This window comes from Gouania willdenowi, chromosome 5, assembly GCF_900634775.1.
Source record: "Gouania willdenowi chromosome 5, fGouWil2.1, whole genome shotgun sequence".
In the NCBI taxonomy this organism is placed as follows: Eukaryota; Metazoa; Chordata; class Actinopteri; order Blenniiformes; family Gobiesocidae; genus Gouania; species Gouania willdenowi.
This window is the reverse complement of record NC_041048.1, coordinates 32,469,389-32,496,489: the sequence shown is the minus strand read 5'-3', so window position 1 is coordinate 32,496,489 and position 27,101 is coordinate 32,469,389. Positions and strand designations below refer to the sequence as shown.

The 27,101-nt window shown below is 38.9% G+C and overlaps 1 protein-coding gene and 1 long non-coding RNA gene across 3 annotated transcripts in view; one reads left to right on the top strand and one right to left on the bottom strand.

Moving 5' to 3' along the window:
- The window catches only part of LOC114464078 (hydroperoxide isomerase ALOXE3-like), a 1,091,527-nt gene that overhangs the window by 669,754 nt on the left and 394,672 nt on the right, over positions 1–27,101 (bottom strand). The gene's annotated exons all lie outside the window — the stretch shown is intronic.
- On the top strand, positions 1,049–24,965 carry LOC114464100 (uncharacterized). The gene is made up of 4 exons (XR_003674151.1): positions 1,049–1,179; positions 10,740–10,744; positions 21,884–21,887; positions 24,954–24,965. It is a non-coding gene; the product is annotated as an uncharacterized LOC114464100 (long non-coding RNA).

Sequence of the window (27,101 nt, the reverse complement as noted above, 5' to 3'; positions counted from 1 at the left end):
ACATGTCCACGGCGCTCTATAAGAAGAGGGAGGCGTTTGTTCTGTTCAAGAAGAAAATCCAGGAAAAGAACATATCCTTCCAACTGCTGCATCTGACAAACCTGAACCTCAATCTCCCGGAGGGGAGACGTACCTTCAGCTGCCCGCAGTCTGCGGAAAACTACCTGAAGAACCACCACCCCGACGTGCTGGCTTGACCACATGGCTGTCCACTTATATCGGTGCTTGGCAAGTTTAATCTAAGTAGTTGCTGCCTAAATAATAACTTGGACTGTATCAGCTGCCCACAGACTATAAACAACTGTTTAATGGGTCTCTTGGGACCGCTCACCTGAGCAGAGGGCCATCTGCGCATGCTCACAAAACTGACTACTTCACTTGCCCTCGGAAATATCAGATGCACAACTGAATGACGCATTCCTTCTACGTCAAATGTGTGTACATTTGTTCGCCTGTTCTGCGGATTGACTGCCTCAAATATATTTTTTTTGGCACAGTTTGGTCTGGATGTAATTTTTTACAGGACTGGTGTTATTGTTTGAATTAACTTCCACTAACAACTGGGTGTAAATGTTCCATATTTCAGCACAGGTACTTTGATTTCACAAGATAGGACAATAGAACAACTTATTATTTATTTATTTATTTATTCAGTTTATTTCCGACATGGTTACATTCACTTTTTTTTTTTTTCGTACATGCCGAAAAAGGAGACGAGAGAATCAGTTTGCTTATCTAAGTCCCGTCCCCTGTTTTGAACACAGAAAATTTACATCAAAGCTTGTCTCTCTGGTCAAACATTCTTAGGTTGTTCTGAACACAATTTCATTTTTTTTTTTTTTTGTCATTTTTTGTGTACGATTTATTCTCATCTGTAGTCAGTGTTGTCTTTTTTTATTCCTCCTCCTCTCTATCGTTGTTCGTGTCAGCCTTGTTCCCTGCGGATTTCATTCCCAGACGTTGTTTGCGTTCCTCCAGTTCAAAAGGAAAGTTCATCTTCTTTCAAAGTACCTTGATATCTTCAGAAAGTTTTCTTAGCATACGAAGGATTAGAAAGGCACATACCCCCATCATTAGCAGGCCAATGATCATGACCCCTAACAGGTAGAGGTCCTCCACATCTTCCACTGAGAGGATTGAGAGGCACAGCATTTGGGAATTTTCCTTTCCATCCATGACGTAACCACTCAGGAATGTCTCTTTTGGACACGCTGATTCATGTTGTAGTGATCTTCTGTTCGTGAAGATTGAGTCGATTGTGTTCATTGACCAGTTGATAAGTTCCATCTAGTTGCTGTGTTGATCTCGTATTCGTGTAAGAAAGTGTTCCGAGTTTTTTCTTTAAATCTGGTCAAGTTTGCAGCTTGTTTTGTCCCTACATCAAGGTTATTCCAGCTGTTGATAGCTCTATTGACAGTGGTGTATTTTCCAATGTTAGATTTAACCCTTTCTTGTATAAACACATTAATATGTCTTAGTTCATAAGCCGTTTGTTTGTATGTGTATTTTTGTATTTGATATGGGAGTGTTTTAAGTGAGGCCCTAAATGCAAGAATTTGTGTGTTGTAGTGTATTATTTCTTGCAGTTTTAGGTATTTGGCCTTTTCAACACACAAATTATTATGATAATTATTATTATTTGGTTGCATGATTCTTTACTTGTATTGTGGACAAGATTTGATGAGGACTTACTCAGAGGCTGCAGTGGTCAGGTCTAAAAGGTTTTTTTTTGTAACTTTACCTCACACCAGATACACATTAAGGGTAGATGACAAATGCAGTTTTTAGGTATTTGACGTGGAATACTAATGACATCAATGTTCTAACAAAATGTAAAAAGGTACTTAACTTCCTGAAAAATCATAAAATGGATATAGCTTTTTTGCAGGAAACACATTTGACGGACCGAGAACATGCCAAACTAGCCAGACAATGGCAAGAACAGGTATTTTATGGATTCTACACATCTCAATCGAGGGGAGTTGCCGCTCTGATTGGGAAAAGTGTCCCTTTGCACGTAGATATAGTTGAGAAAGACAAAGATGGCAGATTCTTGATACTAAAAGGCTTTATAATGGATGAAACTATTACACTGATGAATGCTTATGGCCAATGTACCCTCAAAGCTGCGTGCATGCGCAATCGCGGACTGCTCCTGTGTTCTCGGCGCACCACAAATCTATGCAGCGCATAAACTATTTTTTATTTTTATTTGTTTTTTAATTAAAAATTAAATAAATGTAACTGCAACAAAAACAAACAAATTACATTTTATTCTGTAAGGTCAATTTTTGATGCAACTAAGTGAGTGACAGGTGACTTCAAGCGGAAACTTCACTGTTTTAACGTGTTCTGTTACCCAGCCAATCAATGCCATCAACTGTGCTTCAAGTGTACGTGCCCCTGCTCTGCTTCCAGGTTAGCGGATCGCTAAAAGCGGGATGTAATACGGAAGGTAAAGGTTGCTAACCATGGCGAAACAAACGTGCAGTGTTGCATCCACTCACCAAGCCAAAGTAAAAAATAAATGCTTTTAAGGTGGAATGGTTGTCGGAGTATGTGCGAAAGGAGGAAAAGGAGGTGAAACTGGTTGAGATTTTTTAATTTACAAGTGAGAAAGGGCTTCTTTGCAAAACGTGCTGCGAAGTAGCGAGCGAGTTTCCAGAGGGAAAAGTGTAGAATGAATGGAAGTTGGACTATCTTAAGCGTCACATTCAACAGAAAAGTAATTTGAATGTTGTTGGAATCGTACAACGATGCAAGATGGGGATGGGTATAGAATCATTATTGCAAGAGAGCTCAAAAGATCGAGGGAAGTGTAATGAGCTGTCACACAAAAAGAAATCCGACCCCGAGCAAGTTAAAATTCTTACTGACAATATTCTACTCGCCATTAAAATGACTGCATCCATGCTGTCTATTTAACACATTCAGCGCAGAAAGTCAAGGCAAGAAGCAGATGGAGCCATCAACCTAAGTCTACAACCACTAGAGAAGTGAGAAGGACAGATGGGAAAAATCAAGATTACAGTCAGATTTCTAATTATTTTATTTCATTTATTGAGTTTTCAGTAATATTAATCATTTAATACTGTTCCTAGATTGAGCTGTAGAAATGCTAATAAAAACTGTAAACCTCTGGTTGACGATGACAGCTGGGATAGGCTGCAGCTCACCCCATCGACTTCATTTAGAAGTGGATATATAAATATATATATATATATATAATGACTGTTTTGTTTTTGTCTTTTTCATTGTAAATGATTCATATTACTTATTCTTTTAAAAGTAATCTAATGGAAATACTACTCTAATATGATTCTTTTTATAAGTCATGTAACGTGTTATGATTGAAGGTTTTGCACATCTAAAGCTCACAGTGGTCCAAGGAATTCTCAGGAGATTTGTGTGTATGCTCAGACTCATGGAAAATTAGGGGGAACATTACTTAAGGCCCCAATTATGATTGCCCTCAATTGTTTCAAAAATAGTTTCTAATGCTTACATGTACCTCAAATGAGCTTGTCATAGGTGAGGATATGAATCTAGTTCTGGAAACAGAAAAGGACCGTAAATCCTCTAATCTCAAAACTCTAACCCAAGCAGCCAAGACACTTAAGAGAGAAATGGCTGACCTCAAACTGGTAGACATTTGGAGGGAATTACGGAAAGCACTGCATCAGTACTCATTCTACTCACATGCTCACAATAGTTATTCCAGAATCGATGTTTTTCTTATTCATTGTGAAAAAATCCACCTTTTAGATTCCTTCAAATACCTAGCTATGACTCACTCAGATCACACTCCTCTTATGATCCATATGGCTCATAAGAACATTTCAAGGGGTTTACAATTGTGGCGATTTCCGACACACCTACTCAATGACGCTGACTATGTCAAACGAATCAAGAATAATATTGGCAGCTTTCTCAGCACTAATAATGGGATTGCCTCAACATTCATTGTGTGGGAATCCTAAAAGGCTTTCTTGCGAAGTGAAACTATAAGCTATGCATCATGGAAAAAGAAGCAGCATCTGTTTAAAACCAAGACGCTTGAATCAGAGATTAAGATTCTTGAGACGGAACATTTTCAAAATTGAAATGAGGAGACCTTCAACACTCTAACAAAAAGATCGAATATGACATGCTAACAAGTTGAAGGCGCTATGGCCAGAACTAGATTACATTACTACAAACATGGGGACAAATGTGGAAATTTGTTTGTTGGCAGATCCGTAAAGAGGACAGTTCAAGATGTATCCCCTCAATTAAGACCAAGGCAGGTGCCACTATAGTCCATGAACCTAAATTAATTAATGAGGCCTTTAGGGACTTCTATGTGGAGTTATACTCCATTGTCCCATATTAGTATTATCCTGAAAATTTTTCGTATTATAATGTAGTAATAATTAAAAGTTAAATAAAAAAAAAAACATTCCTCTGCCACTCATAGGTGAACACTGTCACAAGCCTCGCGAGAACTGCCACCTGAAGTGGACTGGGTGGCAGTTCTACCAAGATTAGTGCCGACATCAGGAACAAACCCAGAAATAACTAAGAAGAGAGATGGATGGATGTAAGAAAAAACTAGGAACTTGTGCAAATACCTTGAAAAATGGGGCAGAAAGTTTACCTTCCTAAAGAGAAGCAGGATGGGTCAAGGTTACACGTTCTGTAACATTTGTAACTGAGATTTTAGCATCTCCCACGGGGAAGGAACAACGTAAGTCACCATGAAAAATCAGCCAAGCATAAGGGCCACAAATTCACTGCTTCCAAAAAGTGTTAAAGGATGTTAAGTTTGCAACAAATGTGTATAATAAGTGTTGTGGCGGTTTTGAATGATATGAGACGGAGCTAAGTTGAAGGGTTACAGGTCAGATGCGGACACAGGGTTTATTTGGTCAAAGGGTTTTTTGGGGCAGACCAGTCTGGGATTCAAAGATTCAGTGTGTGTGTCCAATAAATCTGTAGTTGTTCTGTGCTCTCAGGGTTTTTGTATGCTGCTGATAGTGCTAAGCATAACAGTGACAGTTTCTGAGAAGAGGCCTTGGCGAATGTTATCAGTACAACAGTTAAGGACAGCAGGCTTGTAATTGGAGTCTCATCTGGGCCAACACTGTGGAATGTTGAGCAAGTCCCCTAACCCCCAACTGCTCACCGTGCACCACATCGTTGCCCACTGCTCCTCAGGGATGGGTTAAATGCAGAGAACAAATTTGCATATGTGTAACATACATGTATGATTCTGTTTATTCATCTTCAACAGCTCTGTCTCTGCTAAGTCACTCAGGTTTGTATGTCTTTTACAGGGTTTCTTCAGTTTGTTATTAACCAGTAGAGTTCTGGTAAACATGGGATCGTTCAGACGTGGAGCTTGGTAGAATGCGATTTGCGTTGCTTCTCCGCCAGTCGGAGATTTTTTTTCTTTTTCTAACCGTCAGCTGGGTCTGACACTATCTTGCTGTATTTCTTAAAAACATAAAGGTAGTAGTGGTATAAATAATATTACAAATTAAGCTACACACAAACACAGACAAAGATAATGCTAAACTCACTCTTCATATATATATATATATATCTATTATAGCTTATTTTCTGTCAAAATACTAGTTTTAGGAGTCACTGCTTTTACTTTCAGAACAACATGTAAAGCTCAGTTAGGTGGATTCCTGAGTGCGTCCTAACCCAGACCTTCCCCATAACAAACTACACTACAGAACTCACTCACACGTGCTGTCCCTTACAGGTGAAAAAGCCAAAAGTGGCACATATTGTGCATCTGTTTGTTAATAAATGAGCCTGTGTGGCATTTTGCATCAGCAAATTTAACATTTAAGAATTGTCTTTCCGGTCATACTTCATTTGAAATAAAATTATCAAGATTTATATCGAATATCACCATTTTGAAAAAAAAAAACAAAACATTGAGATATAAGTTTTGGTCCATATCACCCAGTCCTAGTAGGAATGTTCACAGCATTTCAATGTCAACAAAGGTAGGCCTACCAGATTGTAATCACCTAATTGTGTTTAGTAAGAAGTTGACAAGTGGGAATTTTAGATTTTTTTGTACACCTGTCTTACAATATAAGGGATACTGGGGCTTGGATGGGCGGGTGGGACGACTCGTAGCGGGGGCCAAAAAATTCCCCCTATTTTCAAATCCAAAACTTGACAGGTATGGTCTAGGATAGGATAGTGTAGATGTGCTGTTGTGATTGTGTATATGTACTTGCATGTGTTTAAATATATGTACACATAATGTATGTGATATGCCTATGAAGGCAATGTAATTGTGCTCAATAAATAAATGAATAAATATATGAGAGACTGTCTCATCTGCCTTCCCTGGTTCTGTGCATCTTTTGGCTGAAATCGAGAGTCAACATGTGTCTCCCACATACTGAGGACAACCGGCAATTATTCACACATTTGACATGACATGTATCCTAACCCTCCAGCTGTTTCACAGCAGCCTAATAGAATGCCACCCTTAGTCGCGATGCCTCCCTCATACCTATTAATCAATCAGTATGCACCCAGGATCCATTAACTGTCGTACTTTCTATCCACACTGACGAGCTATGCTGCTAAGACCTGCCAGGCAGTCAGCATCTAGTTTCCTGTAAACTATCCCTGCACAACAAGGTGCTATCAGCTGAGGGACCATCTTAAGTGTGTTCCACTGATTAATCCAGTGGCACCCTGCTACGACCAGATGGTATTTCAGCAGGGATATGTGCGCTAGTCTACAGAGCTTAATGTTGCCCCCCCCCCAGGCTGGCAGCAAACACCCTGGAGAGATCTGTTCACCTCTGCCCTCCTTTGTAATGTTGCACTGCCCACTCCATCCATACAGATTCATGCCTGTGCACATTTGAATGAGGTATTGACATTAAAATCAAGCAGAAGGATTAGCATGAGTAGACAGCTGCTTCTTAAGATAGAAACTTATATCCATAAAAACTAGACATGCCATACAGACTGGTAATATTTAGTGTAAGGACTTAAACCTACACCATGGAGAAATGCTGGCACTAGTATCCCTGCTGTGTATAATGCTTTATAAATGGCACATTTCCTGTGACACAAATGAATGCAGTATGGTGCAAGTGGTACTCCCGAATGGAAGATCTAATAATGAAACGTGGCTTTTACAGGTAGGACATGACCTAATATCCAAGCTGTACGATTGGCAGTAAGAGCAGTGGCATTCATCACGGGGGCATCCATATTGAATGTGATCACAGACCTTTTACAAGCACAGATGAAATTGCTTTCCGTCTAGTTGAAATTACAAACTGCTTATCGGGCTTATGATTCATAGGGTGCTGGCAGAAGTGGCAGAATGACCGTGTAAATCAATACTTACCCCAGCGTTTTGGAGAAAAACTTCCCTAATTTGTCACAGTATTAAGGTAATATTTTAGTGTGAAAGGCGGAGCATGCTAAATACTAAAATGTTAATTCAAAAATCTTCACATGTTGGTTCATCTGCATTAAAGTCTATTATAATTATATATATATATATATATATATATATATATATATATATATATATATATAATTTAAATAGAAGTCATTGGTGTTAGCTCAGGTATGAAGCTTGTGCTACTAAAGCAATCAAATGGATTTCAAACACTTTAAACTGACTAACCGAGCACTAAATACACTAGTAAATGAGTCCATGAATGAGCCACTTCTGTTTTCTATTTCCTGCTTTTTTTAAAAAATAATTATAAAAATGTGTCAGTGTGTAAAGCATCTCACTCAAACAGTGCACTGTATTGCTAGTTGGAGTTGGTTATTTTGCACATAAACTGAAAAATCCACCAAAATGTTGACCTAAGTCCACCTTTTTCAGACACTCTTAACCCAACCTGCAGCTTCTATTTACTTTCCTATCTCCACTGTCTTCGCTGTTTTGTTACTTTTCTCACAGGATGTGTCTTTTGATGTGATTGTTTAAGAGATGAAAAGCTACTCACAGCATCATTTGGGGTTAAATAACTTTTTTGCCAGCAAACATAATCACCCAGGTAGTAATTATCCAATAGAAAGCTTTCATTTTTTTCTCAGTTAAATCAAGGTGGAGACCTTTTTATTTTGTCTGGCCAGCCAGTTAGTATTTGTACATTTGCATGAGTGTTTCACTTTGGTGCCATCAGCCAGAAGGGATTTGTAGCAGCTTCAGGCATCAAATGCAAATGTAAGTTTGCATTTCTATCTATGGTGACTTTTAACCAGTGTTGTGCTAGTTACTGGAAAAAAGTAACTAGTTACCGTCACTAGTTACTTCATTTACAAAGTAACTCAGTTACTATTTTGATTACTTACACTAAAAAGTAATGTGTTTCTGGAAAAAGTAACTTTTGACTTACTTAGAATTCAATAATTGTATTATTTTTTGGGTCATTAGTGTCCGTACAGCTTCATATCAGTGCTGTATCAGAAAATAATAATCCACTGTTGATCAACTGTGTGGTGGAGGAATAGTGGTTAAGGAAGCTGGCTTGTAATCAGAGGTTCAGTGGTTTGAATCCCTCCTACCCCTACTGCTCCTGTATTAACATTGTTTTGGATAAAAGCCTCTGATAAATGAAATGTTATTGTATCCAACCCTACAGTTTCTAATCATGTGCATTCACAATACTAAACTCTGCTCAGTATTAGTCTTTACAAACACCAATCTGACTGAAACACTTATTTTTTCAATGCCAGTCCATTTACTTGAAACCAGCAGAAACTGAAAATGTTACAAGGAATTCTGAAATAAATAACATAAATCAACCTGAATATTATTCAGAATTAAAGATCAAAAATTAAAGTGGCTTCAGCATCATATATATGTTTGTGTTTAGCCTTAGAATGTTCCCTTACAGCTAGACAACAACAACTAGAAACAATGTACATTATAAACACAAAAAATATTCTAAAATACATAAATGAAAGCAATCTGAATTAACATTCTGAATAAATTTTGACCAACTCTGCTTTACAAAAACTGCTATAAAACAACAATAAATTATGGGCATATAACAAACCCCTGCTCAAAAATTAAAACTGCAATTTTTCAGCCTCAGCACAGTAATGTAAAGTAAGCTGTGCGTATTCTAGGTGCACATTCTGCTGTTGAAAATGCTTGTAAAAATAAAATTCACAGCATTTTTCTCAGCTACACAATGCCAAACATATCAGGCTAACAAGCTGCTGTTAGCAGTGACTTTACAGTAGCGACATGGGTGATTGAAGTGACTGCAGTCGCTACAGTCACGTTCGGTGTGAACCTTTAGTGTGTATTGGGCTGTCGTAAAGCAGTACGTGTTGTCGCGAGAACGAGAACAGAGCTGCGAGACTGGTTTCGGTCGGGAGGCAGGGAAAGTTGCAAGTGCTGTTTTCTGGCCAGAGACAAAAGGGAAGGACGAAAGACTCCCCGTCACCCCATAAACACTTGTATTACCCTCAGAGGGACTAGGAGAAGGATTTCTTAAAGTGAAAAATTTACTTAGTTCTGGTTTAAAGGCTTTCTTTTTCTCTCCTGCGTTTGACTGAGAGGGAGAATTTTTTATTGTTTTTACTAATGATTAAAAATGTTTTTATAGCTGATTTAATTTTCTTATTGGTTTTTTAAACTGTTAAATGCTTTCTGTTGCACTTTTTAATCATGTAAAGCATATTGAATTGCCTTGTGTATGAAATGTGCTATGCAAATACATTTGCCTTGTCTGCCTTGCCTTAATATTATACAAATATTGAATAATTATTTGGTGACTGTAATAGCAATATAATAAAATATTTGTAATAGTGTAAAGTCCTGAACAAAAAATATGAACACAACGCTTTTGTTTTTGCTCCAATTTTTCACGAGCTGAACTCAAAGATCTAAAACATTTTCTATATACACAAAAGACCTATTTCTCACAACTATTGTTCAGAAATGTGTCTCAATCTGTGTTAGTGAGCACTTCTCTTTTGCAGAGATAATCCATCCCACCTCACAGATGTGGCATATCAAGATCCTGATTAGACAGCAACATTATTGCACAGGTGTGCCTTAGGCTGGCCACAATAAAAGACCACTCTAAAAATGTTCAGTTCAATCACACAGCACAATCCCACAGATGTTGCAAGTTCTGTGGGAGCAATTGGCATACTGACTGCAGGAATGTCCACCAGAGCTGTTACCCATGAAATTAATATTCATTTCTCTACCACTCTAAGCCATCTCCAAAGGCGTTTCAGAGAATTGTGCAGTACATCCAAGCGGCCTCACAACCGCAGACCACGAGTAACGACACCAGCCCATGACCTCCACATCTAGCTTGTTGACCTCAATGATCATCTGAGACCAGCCACCCGGGCAGCTGCTGCAACAATCTGTTTGCTTAATTCTGCACAAACTGTCAGAAACCATCTCAGGGAGGTTCATCTGCATGCTTGTCCTCCTCATCGGGGTCGCCACCTGACTGCAGTTTGTTGTCGTAACTTGAGTGGGCAAATGCTCACATTCGATGGCGTCTGGCATGTTAGAGAGGTGTTCTCTTCACGGATAAATCCTGGTTTTCACTGTTCAGGGCAGATGGCAGACAGTGTGTGTGCCGTGAGCGGTTTGCTGATGTCAACGTTGTGGATGGAGTGGACCATGATGGCGGCGGGGTTATGGTATGGGCAGGCATATGTTATGGACAACAAACACAGGTGCATTTTATTGATGGCATTTTGAATGCACAGAGATACCGTGACGAGATCCTGAGGCCCATTGTTGTGCCATTCATCCACAACCATCACCTCATGTTGCAGCATGATAATGCAAGGCCCCATGTTGGAAGGATCTGTACACAATTCCTGGAATTTGAAAACATCCCAGTTCTTGATTGGCCAGCATACTCACCGAACGTGTTACCCATTGAGCACGTTCTGCTCTGGATCAGCGTCTATGACAGCGTGTTCCACTTCCTGCAAATATCCAGCAACTTCATACATCCATTGAAGAGGAGTGGAACAACATTCCACAGGCTACGATCAACAACTTGATCAACTCTATGCCAAGGAGATGTGTTGCACTGTGTGAAGCAAATGGTGGTCACCCCAGACCCCCCAATAAAGCAAAACTGCATATTTCAGGGTGTGTATATAGAAAATGTTTTAGATCTGTGAGTTCTGCTCGTGAAAAATGGGAGCAAAAACAAATGTGTTGTGCTTATATTTTTGTTCAGTGTATTAAAATCCAATTATTTAGAGACTGACAGTAACTTGGATGTGAATCATCTTAAAACAGTCAACTTGAAGAAATCAGTGACTTTAATTTATTTGAAAACATTATTTGCAGCAACAGCGGAGCAGATTTTTGTCACTTCTATGGTTGAGTGGCGGAATCCAGTAGGAGTATGGCACCATTTCTGTCATAAACGGTAATAATGGGACCAAATAAAAATTTAAATTTCAGTGGCACACTGATAGTGATCAACAAGATGGTGAACGTTAAAGGTTTGGCTTCATTTCATGCTTAAAGATGCACGCAAGGGGTTTGATAATTTGATAAAAACATCTGGCAACACACGGCGTGTCCTTAAAAGACAAACTGTGCACCATGTTCGACAAACTTGTGACCAAGTGCCAAACACATCGACAGATGCCACAAGTGTAAGAGATGAATTGAATTGAAGCCAGATTCATCACATAGCTGTACATATTATGTCCTCACAGTATAACAGAGTTCTGTAAATGTGTAGTGATCTAGAGAGGAAACCTGGAGTTGTAATAACAAGCTGATATCCAGCTTTGAGGTAACATGGTCATTTAAGATATTCCAGGATTAGTTTATCCAGTATTGTGCCACATGGCTTTATCACATAGAAACTCCACCACTATCCATCCCACCAGTTACTGAAATGCCTGAAATCAATAAAAGCATCATCAGCTAAAATCCATTTAATCTATGTCCTTTTGGCCCAGAGGTCATGATCTGTGTAGACCTCAGGTTTAAAAACAGCTGAGCTCAACAGAGTTTCAGCTCTGTTCACTCAAGCCTGACGAGGAGAACATCTACGACTGAGAGACAATCAAACGCTTCCAATACAACTGCTGTTCAAAGTGCAGCGTAATAAAATGAAATGGGATAAACTGGGATGTCTGCGGGGATAGGATGAACAAACTCATGCAACCCTGTACAATATCATGTGAGTATATCAGATTATAAATCATTAAACCTTTTATCATTCAGGACACTGGAAGCAATACTACCATAATGTACTGTATATCTTCTAAGAGTTTGGCTCCTTTCGAGGTGTCTTTCAATAAAAAAAGAAGGAAAGAAGGGATCATTTTCTGCACTGTTTAATGTTTCATACTGTTTTTCAAGTTTGTGATGCTTGTATGTGATTTTCACCTGTTTAATAAACCTGTTTTTTGTGTGTGTTTTTCAAGTTTATAATCTGGTGTTTAAATGCGAATTAATGAATTCATTTGATATATCTATCAGCACATTTTAATCTTTGAATTGAGTTGACAGACATTCAGTTCACATCATATTGCAACAAAAAAAATCATTAAAAAAGTTTAAAGGTTTAACAGGTTTATTTTGTGTGAACGTCTTTGCTGGAAGCTTCATAAAAAGTTATTTGATGCTCTGAGTTTAAACTCCATTTTTACCATAAAATGAATATGGTTCAAAACTGTCTTTAGAGTTATTATCCCATCGTAATAATATAACATCCTTTAATTTCTGCAGGTTTGCAGAAGGTTTTGCACCACACTGGGATTTGATTAGCTGTGTTTCCATTACCCATGGAAATGCACTAAATCTAAATAGTGCAATAAAAACTGATAATGGAAACACCTGGATTTCGAAAAAAAAAACACTCACTTTTTGCAACAAACTTTTTACACTTTCATGAGGAAGAATTTCAGATGTTTCCATATTGAAATGTGTCACAAAAGCTCTATGGAAACACTTTTTTTCCCCCAATTTTTCAATTACACGTTTTAGAGTCTCCATCTTCTTGCAGCAAAGTCTCGAGGGATGAGATTCCACGGGAGTTACGAGGCTTGTGCCCAAAACAGCCTTCAATGGAAACACGTTCAAAACGCAGTTATACTTTTTTGACATTCATAAATATTGCTTTTATTTTGCAAAAATCTGTAATGGTAACCCAGCTATTGTGTCATTTCACTGTATTTTGAATGTGGCCATTTGAAATGGCTCTTGAATATTTTAGATATGCACACACACGTGTTGTGCATGTTGTCTTCGAGCTTGTATTGATTTTCTTTTCTGTGCCCACCATCAAAAACATCATGCAGTAGCATTGGTCGTGGTTGTACAATTGTGGCAGTGCACGACAAATCACATTTATCTTTTCAATTGAATGCTTTGAAAATGACTTTGATAAAGACTGAATGTAGGTTCTTCCAGTAGCCTTACTACTACACATGCCATTAGAGAACCACCGCTTTATCTCACTAGCATTTGCTTACTGTGAAGGTCATTGTAAGAAAGTTTATACTAACGGTCCCAACCCAATGCATGCAGAAAACATCGCCCCCACACCTTGATCTTAGCATCAGGACCAACCCTTACACAAAGCAGATCAGGCTGGTGTGCCTGTCCATTCCCAGTTTGTCTGATTGTTGTGAGCCTGTGTGAACTACAGCCTCAGTTTCCTGTTATTAGTGGTTGCTAGCTCCAGAGAACGAGCAACCACTTATTTTCTACTTTAAGACATTTATTTAATACATAGAGAAGACGATTTGGTAAAATCCCAGGAAATCAGCAATTTCAGAAATACCATTCTTTCTGGTACCAACAACAATGCAATGTACAATTAAAGTCACATGAAACCCCTGAAACACCTTTGTTCCTTCGTCTGATGCTCAGTTTAATTTTCACTTGATCTTTTTGATGATGTCAACATACCATGTCTAGAAGAGCAGATGGAGACATGGATCAAATAGTTTGACTGGTGGGTATGCATGCTTCTGTTGCAGAAAGGAAATCTAAGCCTTAGCTTGGAAACAAGGAAGTACCTGAACATGGCAAATCAAAAGAAACAAGTAACAATTTTCATTCCAATGAAAATGCAAGTGAGAATGTGAAGATTTTATAGTCTGGTATATATTTAAAAAAGGCTTAAAAAGTGCCACACTACATTATGATCAAACATGTCCTTTTTTGTTTGCACCAACATATGATTGTTTCAGTGTGTTTAACTTTGATTACAAAACAAGGCAAATTTATTTGTAGCACATTTTATACACAAAGCAACTCAATGTGCTTTACATGATCAAAAAGTGCAACTGACAACAGCTTAAAATCAATAAGAACATTGAAGTCGGAAACAAAACATTTAAAATCATCAGTAAAAACATTTAAAATCATCAACAACAACATGGCCAAAAATCTCCCTCTCAATCATATGCAGTAGAAAAAATGAGTTGGCAGTTTGTTCCACTTCTTTGCAGCATAACAACTAAACACAGTATCACCATGTTTACTGTGAACTCTGGGCTCAACTATCTGACCTGTGTCCATAGATCTGAGAGACCTGCTGGGTTTATACCTGACTAACATCTCACTGATGTATTCTGGACCAAACCCATTCACAGATTTACCAGCAGCAGAACTTTAAAGTCTATTCTGAGGCTGACTGGGAGCCAGTGTAAAGACTTTAAAACTGGAGTAATGTGCTCTGACCCCTTTGTTCTGGTTAAGACCCGAGCTGCAGCGTTCTGAACCAGCTGTAGCTGTTTGATGCTCTTTTGGGGGATTCCTGTCAGAAGATCATTACAATAGTCCAGTCTGCTGGAGATAAAAGCATGGACCAGTTTCTCCTGAGCTTTCTGAGTCATTAAACCTTTCACTCTGGAGATGTTCTTTAGGTGGTAGAAGGCTGTTTTTGTGATAGATTTGATCTGAGTCAATCAGAACACCAAGGTTTTTGACTTGGTCTTTAGCTTTTAAAGATCGAGACTCAAGATACTTGCTGACAGCAGTCCTCTTTTCCTTGTTACCAAAGACAATCACCTCCATCTTGTTATAATTTAGTTGAAGGAAGTTTTCACTCATTAAGCAGTTTACTTTTTTGAAGCAGTCACACAACACCTAGCATAAGTTAAGTTGTTTTAAAGTTTAGCATCAACTCTACTCCTACCCATGGGGAACAGAAAGGATTTGGGTATCATCAGCAGTAAATACCAGTAATAAGATTTAACAGCAAAAAGTAATGTTTTCCATAGAACACACATTGCTGGAATAGAATTAGGCACCCTCAGACTGGAATCCAGTGCTTATAGAGTATGCTGAGCTGAAGGCCTAATGTGATTCTGAGTCACTGTGAAGTCAATTTGAAAAAAAAAAAACCTGCGTTAGGTACCGTTTATTGGTTTTGTAGTGATTGTGTTTTTTCGTTGCAGGATATTCTTGTGATATTAAAATTGTGTGTATTTAAGATTCATGCAATGTTCTGCTCACCTCTTGCATGAAAAGCTAGTGTTAAGTCTGTTTTAATTACATTTAGATGTTTATTTAGAAGTTATCTTTTTTATTACTGGATAGCAGATATGTCAGGTTCACATAGTTTGAATCGGTAACAATTAGCTGAGGATTGAGAATTGCCATGCGAAAATGTGCGCTTGCTTTCACAATCTCAAAAGTTTTCGTTGTTACCAAAAGTTACGTGATTAGCAGGATTTAATTGATTTACAGCCTTTTTCACAACATTGCAAAAATAGCATCTTAGAGATTATATGGCAATGAGCATTAGCTCAATGTGAGTATTTATTATTCACCAGCAACAGATTAAGTTGGATTTTCAACAATTACAAGTTGTGTTTTCCCTAGGCCTATAGATAACATACAGTCATTTTGCAGACAAAAAAAATAAGAAGCCAATGAACAGGAAAGCCATTGTGTTATTCTGAGACTAGAGTCTTCAAATAGAGCTTTTAGTCCTGACAGTTCTTCAATGTAATTAGAGCAACACCAGTCAGCCAGACGATTGTGACCACCCACCTTTTTCTTTTTCCCTTTTTGTGCAACTGTAGTGTTGTATATGGTCCTCTAGGCCATTAAACAGTTTATCCTATTCCATTGTTTTTGCTTGGAAGTCTGATGGAAGTGCTGTGAAGAGACATAACAATCGTAGGAGAATATTCAATTCAATTAACCAAACTCTGCTGCCCAAATAAGGGGAGGCAAGCTGCACCAATTCATGGCATCATATGATTCAAATTAAATATAGTTATCTAAATAGATGCAAAAGGTTGGTTGGTAAAAATGCCAATTAGATTGACATACATCCACTGACAGTTATGAAAAGTTAAAGCCTGGCTCCGATCTTTGATGCCTATAATTAGAGAAATGTCCCCCTATTTTACATTTTAAAATAATCACTAATTAATCTAACCTTAGCTGTAAAGCTGGCACAAATAGCTTATTTAAAACTTTAAGTGCAATTATGTAATGTAAACAATGTACAGTCATTTTTCACAGCAGCAGGAGAAAATCAGTAACACCAATGCTTTGGTTCCAATGGTTCCTATCAGTAAATTCATGCAAAGACTGGAATTTTTTGGCAGTACAAAACCCTCTGCAAACAAAATACTCACCTGTCTTCTGGGGTCTGTTGTACACCGTGTCGATTTAGGAAAGAATCATTTTTCTGGCAGGCAGTTTATACGTGGTGTCCCCCGTGGCAATTTGAAGTACCTGACACAATCCCACATCTTCAACAATATTTGTAGGGAGGCAATTTGTAGCAATCCAACAAGCAATTGCATTGGTTAACTTGTCATTAATCTGTTTGGAAAGCGGTCCCCCTCTTGCACCAAACTTCTCCTCCAGAGTTGTTTGTCGTAGTCCGTCGGGACTGCCTGATCCTGTCACCTTCGCTCGTAGATGGTACATTAAGGAAGAATTACTGTGGTGGTAATGTAATTCCCCTTTGCAATGCACACATAACTTTTGTCTTGTACACATCCCCTTCTGGCAATAATTTAAAGCTAAACTGTCCATTTAGAAGCACGTGTTTTGAGTTTTCCATTGCTAGCTCAGGTTGTAACAGCATTAGCAACAGGAAACGAAAGTCTTCTTCTTCTTCTTCTTCGAGGAGACAACGGCACACTGGGTGTCTATGGCACTAGGAAAGATGCGGTGGTTAAATTAATCAATGCGTCAATTAATGTTAATGCGTTGATATGAAAAAAATGAAGCAAATCGTGAATGCGCTATTTTCCCACCCCTAGTTTATATATATATAAAAGACTTAATATATATATGACAGTGTATTTATATATGTATACACGAAACGAGGTGCAGCACACCTCTAGAGAAATCTTTAACAGCCTCTGTCTACAACTTTTGCCCATTTACTCAGAAACGATTGAAAAAAATCACACAGTGTCTGCCTGTCTTTACCTCTTCTGTCTCGAACAATGTAAATGACTACAAAGATGGCGTCCGGGTTTTTCATATATATATATATATATATATATATATATATATATATATATATATATATATAAACTTTCCTTATATATATTTAATTTCCTGAATGGCTTCCCATATATATATATATATATACACACACACACACACATATATATAATTATTATGAACGTTCATGAGAAATGCAGCCGAAAGCTAATAATCATTTCAAAAGCAATAATTGTTGATCTAGAGTGTTGCATGCTTTATGCGTTTGTTAATTGACATCAGCTTTCAGCTGGATCTAAGTGTTTTTTGTCACGCATTACTTTCATACCTACTCAGCCCAATTTAATACCCATTTGGAAACGTAATCAACAATATTGAAAGCTCTTCTTATGTTATTATGTGATTGCTGTAGGAAAAGTCTGGGTCATTTTAATCAAAAAAGGTATTATTAGTATTACATTTAATCTCAGTTAATATGGCTGCATACAGTTTGTAATATAACTCCCACCATTGGTACTGTTGACCTACAGGGTACTGGTGAACAGGGTGATGTTTGTCAAAGAAGGAAAGGAGGAAAATGTGTTTGTAGGCCGTGAGGAAATAGGAAATGTGAGATTCTAGGACTGAGAGAAGGGATTGTGGACAAGGAAAGCTGGAGAATTGGTTGACATGATGCAGAGGAGGAAGGTGAATATTTTGTGTGTCCAGGAGACCAGGTGAAAAGGTAGCAAGGCTAGGAGCTTAGGCGCAGGGTTCAAGATGTTTTATTATGGCATGGATAGGAAGAGGAATGGAGTAGGAGTTATCCCAAAGGAGGAGTTTGTTATTAATGTGCTGGAGGAGAAAATATTGTCAGACAGAGTAATAACTTTGAAGCTAGAAAGTGAAGGTGTGATGCTCAACGTTGTTACTGTATGCCCCACAGGAAGGATGTGAGTTAGAAAAGAAGTAGAAAAGAAGTGGGCGACCGTGGCCCAGGTGGTAGTGGGTCGTCTTCTGATCCAGAGGTGGGGGGTTCGGTATCCAGGATAGGAAAGCAGACTTTGCAAAAAATGATGGAAATGGCTGTAGTAAACGCTTACTTCCAGAAGAGGCAGTAACACAAGTTGACCTATCAGATCTGAAGCAGGAGCACGCTTGTGGACTACATCTTGTACAGACAATGTAATCTGAAGGAGATAAGCGACTACAAAGTAGTGCTTGGTCAAAGTGTAGCTAGACAGCATAGGATGGGGGTGTTTAGGATGACTTTGGAGGTGAGGACAAAGGCAGACCAGAGGACAAAGTTATGGAAACTGAAAAAAGAAGGGTTATGTGGTTTTCAGGGAGGAGTTAAAGCAGAACTAAGTAACTTGCGCTTAGCCCCTTCTCCCTCAAAGGTCCCTTTTGGTTATGTCACTGTCGTAAAAACTCTGCACCCACGCCGCTTGCTCCACCTCACAGCTACATGCGCACCTTTGCTCTCCCAAGACGGTAGCAACCAATCACTGAAAAATCCTAATACAACAGTGACACTAAGGGTGCTTTCACACATATAGTCCCATGTGACCATGTGTACAGTATGAGGAAGAGAGACAAGTAAAAAAAAAATGAATGATGTGGGTGTATTGCGGAAGGGATTGTGGAAATGTGTGTGATGTGTTTGTTTGTGTGCTGACAAAGCTCTGAAAATGGATGGATGGATAGATAGATTGATGGATATTTGTGTGTGTGCTGCCTGATTAAGCGCTAGATTGCGAGTGTGTGCGCTTGCCTGTTGCAGCAATGACATTGTGTGTGATTTCTGTATGTTGCTGCTGAGCTGTCACTGCATGGAGTTGCTCCGTTCCTCGGACAAAATTCTTCTCTGCCTTTTTTTGTTGGCTCCGCCATGATATGTTTGAGAAAAGTGAATTAGCATTAGTTTGTATTGAGCTGCGGTAAAGCAGTACGTCTTGCCGGGAAAGTTGCAAGTGCAGTTTTCTGACCAGAGACCGCAGGGGTAGTTCTGCTTTAAGGCAGACTTTGTGTGGTCAGGAGGTACGTTCAGATGACTGGACAACTGCAGCTAATGCAATCAGGGAGACAGGTAAGAGTGTGCTTGGTGTGTCATTTGGAAGGAAAGTAGATAAGGAGACTTAGTGGTGGAATGAGGAACTGCGAGAGTGCTTAAATATCAAGAGGTTAGCTATGAAGAAGCGGGACACTGAGAGGACTGAAGAGAGAAGACAGGAGTACACGGAGAGACAGCGTAAGGTTAAGGTAGAGGTGGCAGAGGCCAAACAAAGGGCACACGATGATGCTAGGTTGGTTAGTAAAGAAGAGAGTGACTGATTTATACAGGTTGGTGATGCAGGTATAGAAGGACATGCAGCAGGTTAGGGTGATTAAGAATAGCGATGGAAATGTATGTGATGGGAAGATTTAAAGAGTATTTTGAAGAACTGATGAATGAAGAAAAAATAGCAAGAACAAAGAGTAGAAGAGGTGACGGTTGTGAAGCAGGAAGTAACACAGATTAGGAAAGCTGAAGTGAGGCAAGCAATGAAGAGAATGAAGAGTGCAAAGGCAGTTGGTTACGATGATATACCTGTGGAGGTGTCTAAGAGTTTAGTAAAGGTGGCAGTGGAGTTTTTGACAAGGTTGTTCAACAGGTTCTTAGACAGTGAGAGAACACCTGACTAATGGAGGAGAAGTGAGCTGATTTTTAAGAACAAGGGAAACATGCAGATTAATTGATAGCACACACCAAGGCCTCTGCCTGAGGAGGCTCAGCCATGTTTTGACTACCACTATCAGCATCATACATAACATTGAATCTCAGACTGGTCTGTTGCCCCAAACACTTTGACATAATAAACCTTTTGTCCGAATCTGACCACCCACCCTAAAGCTTGACTCTGTCTGATTCATCAAAACCAGAGAGATAAAGTTGATGAGTCATTCACTGAAGTTGTGGGAAAGAGCAGTGGAAGCTAGACTAAGGGCAGAACTGAGTATGGTTTCATGCCCAGAAAGAGTACTACAGATGCAGTGTTTGCTTTGAGAGAGAAGGTCAGAGGAAGCTGCATTGTGTCACTGTTGATCTATAGATGGCTTTTGACAGAGTGTCGAGAGGTGTAAGACAGTGGTGAGTTGTGCTATAGGTGTGACAGAGGAGTTCAAGTTGGATGTGGGACTGCATCAAGAATGGGCTTTGAACACCTTTATGTTCACTATGGTGATGGACAGACTGTCAGATGAGGTTAGACATGAAGCTCCAATGACTATGGTGTGTACAGATGACATTGTGATCTGTAGTGAAAGCAGAGAGCAGGTGGAGGAACATCTAGAGAGGTGCATGTCTGCCCTGGAAAGGAGAGGAATGAAAGTTGAGACAGAATACAAGACAGAATACATGTGTTTCAATGAGAGGAACACAAGGTGAGTGGTCAGGTTACAGTATAGTATAGTACAGTATAGAGTAGAGATAAAGAAGGTGGAGAATTTTAAGTACTTAGGGTCAACAGTCCAAAACAATGAAGAATATGAAAAAAAAAAGGTGAAGCATGCGCAAGCAGGCTGGAACGGGTGGAGAAAAGTGGTGCAATATGTGATAAAAGAGTATAAGCAAGAATACCACTCTAGCAGTGGCACTGCACAAAAAAGGCTTTGGTCTAACAGTGTCACTGTTAGAGACAGGGACACTAAGAAAAAGACAAAAGGCAGAGGTGAAGATGTTGAGATTTTCTTTGGGAGTGACGAGCATAGATAGGATCAGGATTGAGTACATCAGAGGCACATGTTAGATGTTCTGGAGATAAAGTCAGAGAGGCCAGATAGAGAGGGTTTAGACCTGTACAGACTAGAGGAGGGACAGTAAATATATTGATAGAAGAAGCTGAGGTGAGGTTGGAACTGCCAGGCAGATGGCCTAGAGCAGGGGTGTCGAACTCCAGTCCTCGAGGGCCGGATTCCTCAGACTTTTAGATGTGTCGCTGCTCCAACACACCTGAATCAAATGAATTGCTCGTTATCATGCTTCTGCAGAGCTTGATCACAACACATTGGTCTCCACCAGGAGTGTTTGAGTAGGGACACATCTAAAAGTCTCAGGAATCCGGCCCTCAAGGACTGGAGTTTGACACATGTGGCCTAGAGGAAGAGCAAGGCAGAGATTTATGGATGTAGTGAAAGAGGACATGAAGTTAGTTGATGTGAGAGAAGAAGATGCAGAGAATAGGGTTCGATGGAGGCAGAAGATTCACTTTGGCGACCCCAGAAAGTAACAGCCAAAAGGAATTTTGAGCACACTTATTGCTCTGTAGTTCATTTAATCTTTTCCCATCTTTGGTGTGACTTAAATAAATGCTTCGACCCATGACGGTAGAAGAACACTGCCCTTTAGTGGGATTAAACAAGGCCTTTAGTAGAGGCAGTAAGGAATCCCTTATGTACTTGTACCACTCTTCAGGGAATCTATAACAGCCTAGTGCATATTGCATTTTTCCTCTATTGAGATTTTGCTTGTTAATTCTTCTTTTTGAAGATCTGATGAAGACAGTATTTTTTTAGTCATGAGTCTGTGTGTATAATTGTGTGTAGTACCACTCAAAAGCCTTCATTTCCTTTAGTTTGGTAGAATTTTGTACATTGTGTTTTCCTCTCGTTATCGTCAAATTCTCTCATAATAACCTTTCATTAATTTTTAGCTTCTTTTCAATTTCTGGTTTCTTTCTTGCTTAACATGTCTCATTTGTTTGAAAATATAATGAATATTTCTTATCAAGTGAAGTTTTTCAAAGTTTTTTTTCAGCTGTTGCTGCAGATTCAATGACTTTTTGGCTTTAACCACTTTAGTCCTGCACATACAGCAATTGTCATTTTCTCTCAGCTTTTTCTGCATCCCATAGAATTATAGGCTAATCATAAAGTAGGCAATTGTTGAGTGAATAATGTGCTTGCAGATTAGAAAGTGAATTCCCTTTCATATTTGTGCAGATGGCAACATATTAGTAAGTTTGAGTTTCTACAGAAATTTATATCCGTGACACTACTCTTTTCTCCATCAGTTTTATTGAGCTTGCGGTTTATAAAATGTTAGCTAAGATATATTGCACATATACAAGTGCAATGTATTTCTGCAGCAATAAGGCTAAATGCCATTTTAAAGTATATAATACTGCTACCAGGATGTGCATATATGTTAAACAAAGTAACCTCTTCCTGATCTATTTTTTTCCTTTAACTTTGACAAAACTATCTTACTTTTTCTTATGTTCTGAGTGAAGTTAAAAGCAGACAGTTTGTTGTAAGAATGGTCACGCCCCCTTTTATTCCCAGATCAAAGAAGAGAAAAAAACAGTTTGAATCTCATTTTCTTAAATTTTTCAGGTTCCTTATTGTACAAATGTGCCACTTGTAGAATTTCAGTCTGCTATTGTATTAATCATTAAATAATTGTGTTACTTATTATGGGATTGTTTATACCAGACATAGGATTATGTTCATCTGGGGGCCGCATGCCGCCATGCATCTAAATCTGCGCAGCTATCAAAGTAAATGGAAGAAATGAGTTCAAAGACAGAAAGTGAAAAAAAAATACACAGAATAACACCAAAGACACACAGAATATCAGAAAAACACACAGCACAACAGCCAACAAAATAAAATAAATCCAAACAAAATAACAAATAAAAAATAATTACAGAAAAAGACACAAAAGAACAGTATGAATACACAAGATTATATTAAAACACACAAGCTCACAAAACAATACACCAAAAACTAGATAATAACACTACTAAAACACAAAAATCGAAGGAATCAAAGGAAAACAAAGACTGACAAAATGATGACAAAAATGTGCTAAAACAGAGTAAAACCACTAAGATACAGGGGAAAAAAATCATAAAAAAACTCACAAAGATGACAGAGAAAAAAAAACAACAAAATACACAGAATGCTATGTGGAATGTAAATGTGGAGCTGAATGTTGATAATGTGGCCCTCTGATCAGACTTTCACATTTCTGTGGCCCCCACTTGGATAAAAGTTGCAGATCTCTGGTTTATACCAGTCATTTTTTTGACATTTCTGTCTCTCTTTCAACCCAGTGTGTTGAAACTGCTATACAAACTAGCTAGCTGGTGTCTAAACTTGAATTAAGGGGATTCGTGGGTGATGTAGAAGCTTCTTGTTATTTTACAGTACTAATTGCCATGCCAGAGGAAATCCCCTAATTCCCTTATTTAAAAATTGCAAGAAGGGCTAAATGAGACTGGTTTGCTTCTTTTAAACTGAAAAGCTGCACGAAAAGTATACTTTTTCAGGTCCTGTATTGATCATTGATTATAGGCTGTCAGTAAATCAATAATTAGTATCTTCTATTCTATTCTAAATAATTTCCATTTCACTAAATTAACAACGATTAAAGGTTATTTGAATCCTACAGCTGGAATGAAATGTTGCCAAATTCAGTGGGAGCACACTATGCAGAATAATCCATCTCTGCTAGTTATTGCGGTATTAAATGGTAAACAATCATTTTACAGAAAGTTTGTTTCTTTTTACCTTGTAGCACTATTTTTTTTTCTTTCCCTTGATGTTGGTTTATTTAGTTTTTAATGTGAACAAACACATAAACAGTAACATTTCTGTTTTGGCTGGAAATGATGACAAACCCAGGCCGACGCCGTTGCTAATACTTTCTCTGCTGACATTTAAAGTTGAATACAAACCCTCCCAGGAGCATGCTTACACATAAAAAATACATTGTTTTATTGAGGTTATCCCATTTTATTAATACTAGCCACAAGGAGGTCAGTCTTTAAATAAAGACGCAGGAAGGTTGATTTATGTCTGGAATCTTATGTTGCAGAGCAAATCTCTTCTGTTGATGCTTTTCTTGTGCTGCTTGCAAAAACACAGGTGTGTCAATGAAGCTGAGTCTGGCACCGTTGGGGGAGAAACAGCACATCTGTTGTGGGTTACAGTTGTCAAGCACATGGACCATATGGACTGCCTCTCTGCACCAAGCCTATCTCAGCACTACTAATCTGGCAGGTATGACATCCTTAGAGAGGCTGTGAGCTACCTTTTAATTGACATTAATAAACTTATTAAGTTGATACTGTACCTGATGCCAAGTCTATGTCTAGTTCTTTGTGCTTTTGCCAGCTCTCACTATCTCCCATTGGTATGCAGGAGTCTTTCACCGCGGTGCCATTGCCCAGTATAGATTTGTAGCACCTTGAGGCATCATATGCAAATGTTGGCACTTCTTGAATCGAATCCTAAACATGAGAAAGGCTCATCACATTACTATTCATGAGCATTAGTGCCAAAATGTGTTTTTATTTCCTGTACACGTATCATGTCAACCCCGACTGCTTTATTATTGCACAAATCACACTGATCAGTGTCATTACCCTCCTGAGATATATCTGTACATTAGACATTCTGAGGGAGAAATAATTACCACTGCAGACTGGTCGATTTTGGCTTCTTATAGATTTTCAAGTGGAACCTTGTTGTAATTATCTTTGCAAATTAAAAGACATTAGCAGGCGCCTTTGGAAGTCATTCAGAGTGGCAAGTATCTTGATTAGCCCAAAAGTGGGAATCGGCGCCAGTGGAGATGTAATTTGCGTTGATGGATATTCCAGGAGTCGCTTTAAGTCAGATCCACCTCTTTGTTGGACGTGCACTGCCTCGCAACTAAGAATGTAGGGAATAAAGAGATATAACCTGACAGAAAGGTAAGAGTGCAAAGAAGGAAAATAAGGGGAAAAGGAAAGTGTAAAGCAGCTGAGTGGCCTCGGTTGTACTTTATCATGTTACGCATGGTTATGTTCAATTTGAGCATTGTGGTCGTAGAATCAAGCTCTTACCTTTATTATTTGCATGAATGAGTCCAGTGGTAACCCACACAAGGATGATGGTAGAATCAAATCACCCAAAAAGCTAATTTATAGCCAGTAGCACAGAGGTAACTGCTACTTTCTCTTTTAAGTCATATCATATGTTTATATGTTCATAAAGGGTTTTGTATAAAGACCATGCTGGCACTAAGGCCCCAATTCTCTGCTCTGAACTTCAGCGCTTTTTTACACGTCTCTCTCCTGCGTATATTCTCCAGTCCAGGCTCCGGACACGCCCACTGCGCATAAATCAATCAAAAGAGCGTAGTCTGTGAATGAAGGTGGTCTGGAGCAAAGGAGGCGGACTGGGCCATGATGTCATTTTTTTGGCGCAGTCTAGAAATCACAGAACATGGAGTTTTCCCAACACTTGTAAATGTCATTTAAATCCGTGAAAATGATATTGCGCACTTTAATTCAAAACGCCTTTATTCATAAACAAATGCAACAGGTTGATTTGATCAGATTATTAATCAGATTATTGCAGTGTGAAGATCGGCCGCATTCTTCTGTCTGAACCACAGTTAAAATATCTCTTTTTCTACCCCTCATATTAACGAGAGATTAACGTTTGTTAGTGTGGAAAGTCTGATTGTTTTTAACTTTTGACATTCCTGCATTCAAAAATGATCAGTGCGCATTAGTCGTCCTCATCTGTCATCAATGTTTCACTTGTTATTTGCTCTTGTAGTGGATCAAACTGTGGTTTTACTTTGTACACAGTGTTGAAATAGTTGAGCATCATTCTGACGTCTGTCAGAGTTTCATTTTAACAAGCTGCAGTAGTTGACGCACGCACCTCAGCACACACAGCTGATCAGCTCCACGACGCAGCACCCTCCCAGGAAAAGGAATGAACGGCACAGATAAATATAATGAAATGCAACACATTTTGTCCCGTCTAGAACTGGTAAATGTGAATTGCTGATGTCATATATAAAAGTAGTAAAGATCCCTTTCAGTGCTCTTCCTTTAGACCTATTAGCCTCTTAAACCATGACTATACAATTATTACCAAGTTATTAGCAAGAAGACTAGTTGCTGCTTTGCCCAATCAATCCTGATCAATTTGGTTTTATAGAAGGACGCTACGCCGCTACACACTGATACAACTCAATTATGTTCTCAGTTTAGTCAACAACAGCAGAAAGGCAATTTTAATGGAAGATTATTCAAATTAAGTGTAAATTTCACAGACAATGGAACTTGTATTCATCATCAAACTCTATCAAATGTGTCATAATTATATTTTGAAGATGTAGAATTAACCCTTTTTTTTACCCCTCCAGCAAAGATGATTTAACTCATGCAACTGTTACAAAAGTTGGCAACACATTCAAATCTACAGTAGCACTTCCAGTGATGGGATGGCTGAAAGCTCTGTAGCCGTGTATAGCGCTGCGGCCCCCGGTCCCTGTGACAAACGCATAGGTGCGCCCCTCACGGCTGTCGTAGAAGCGGTCTGAGGAGCACGGCAGTGTTTGTCACGGTCCCGACGGTAGGAGACCACCCTCATATCCTTGTCTATCCATAACAGGAGCAAAATACCCAAAAGGAAGAAAAAGCAAGCCGATAATGCCAAGTTTCGGTCCCTTCTTCAGCCAGGCTTGCTTGCTAATACATGTGTAAAAACATGCAGGAACAGAGTGTAATAGATGCGTCTCTCGTGAAAACTGAGCAAGGAGTGAGGAATCCTAATCTTTGATTTGAGGGGGAAAGACATTTATTTGAGGGGGCACTGCCCCCTCTTGCCCCTTTGTGAAGCCGGCCCTGGCAGTGACTGC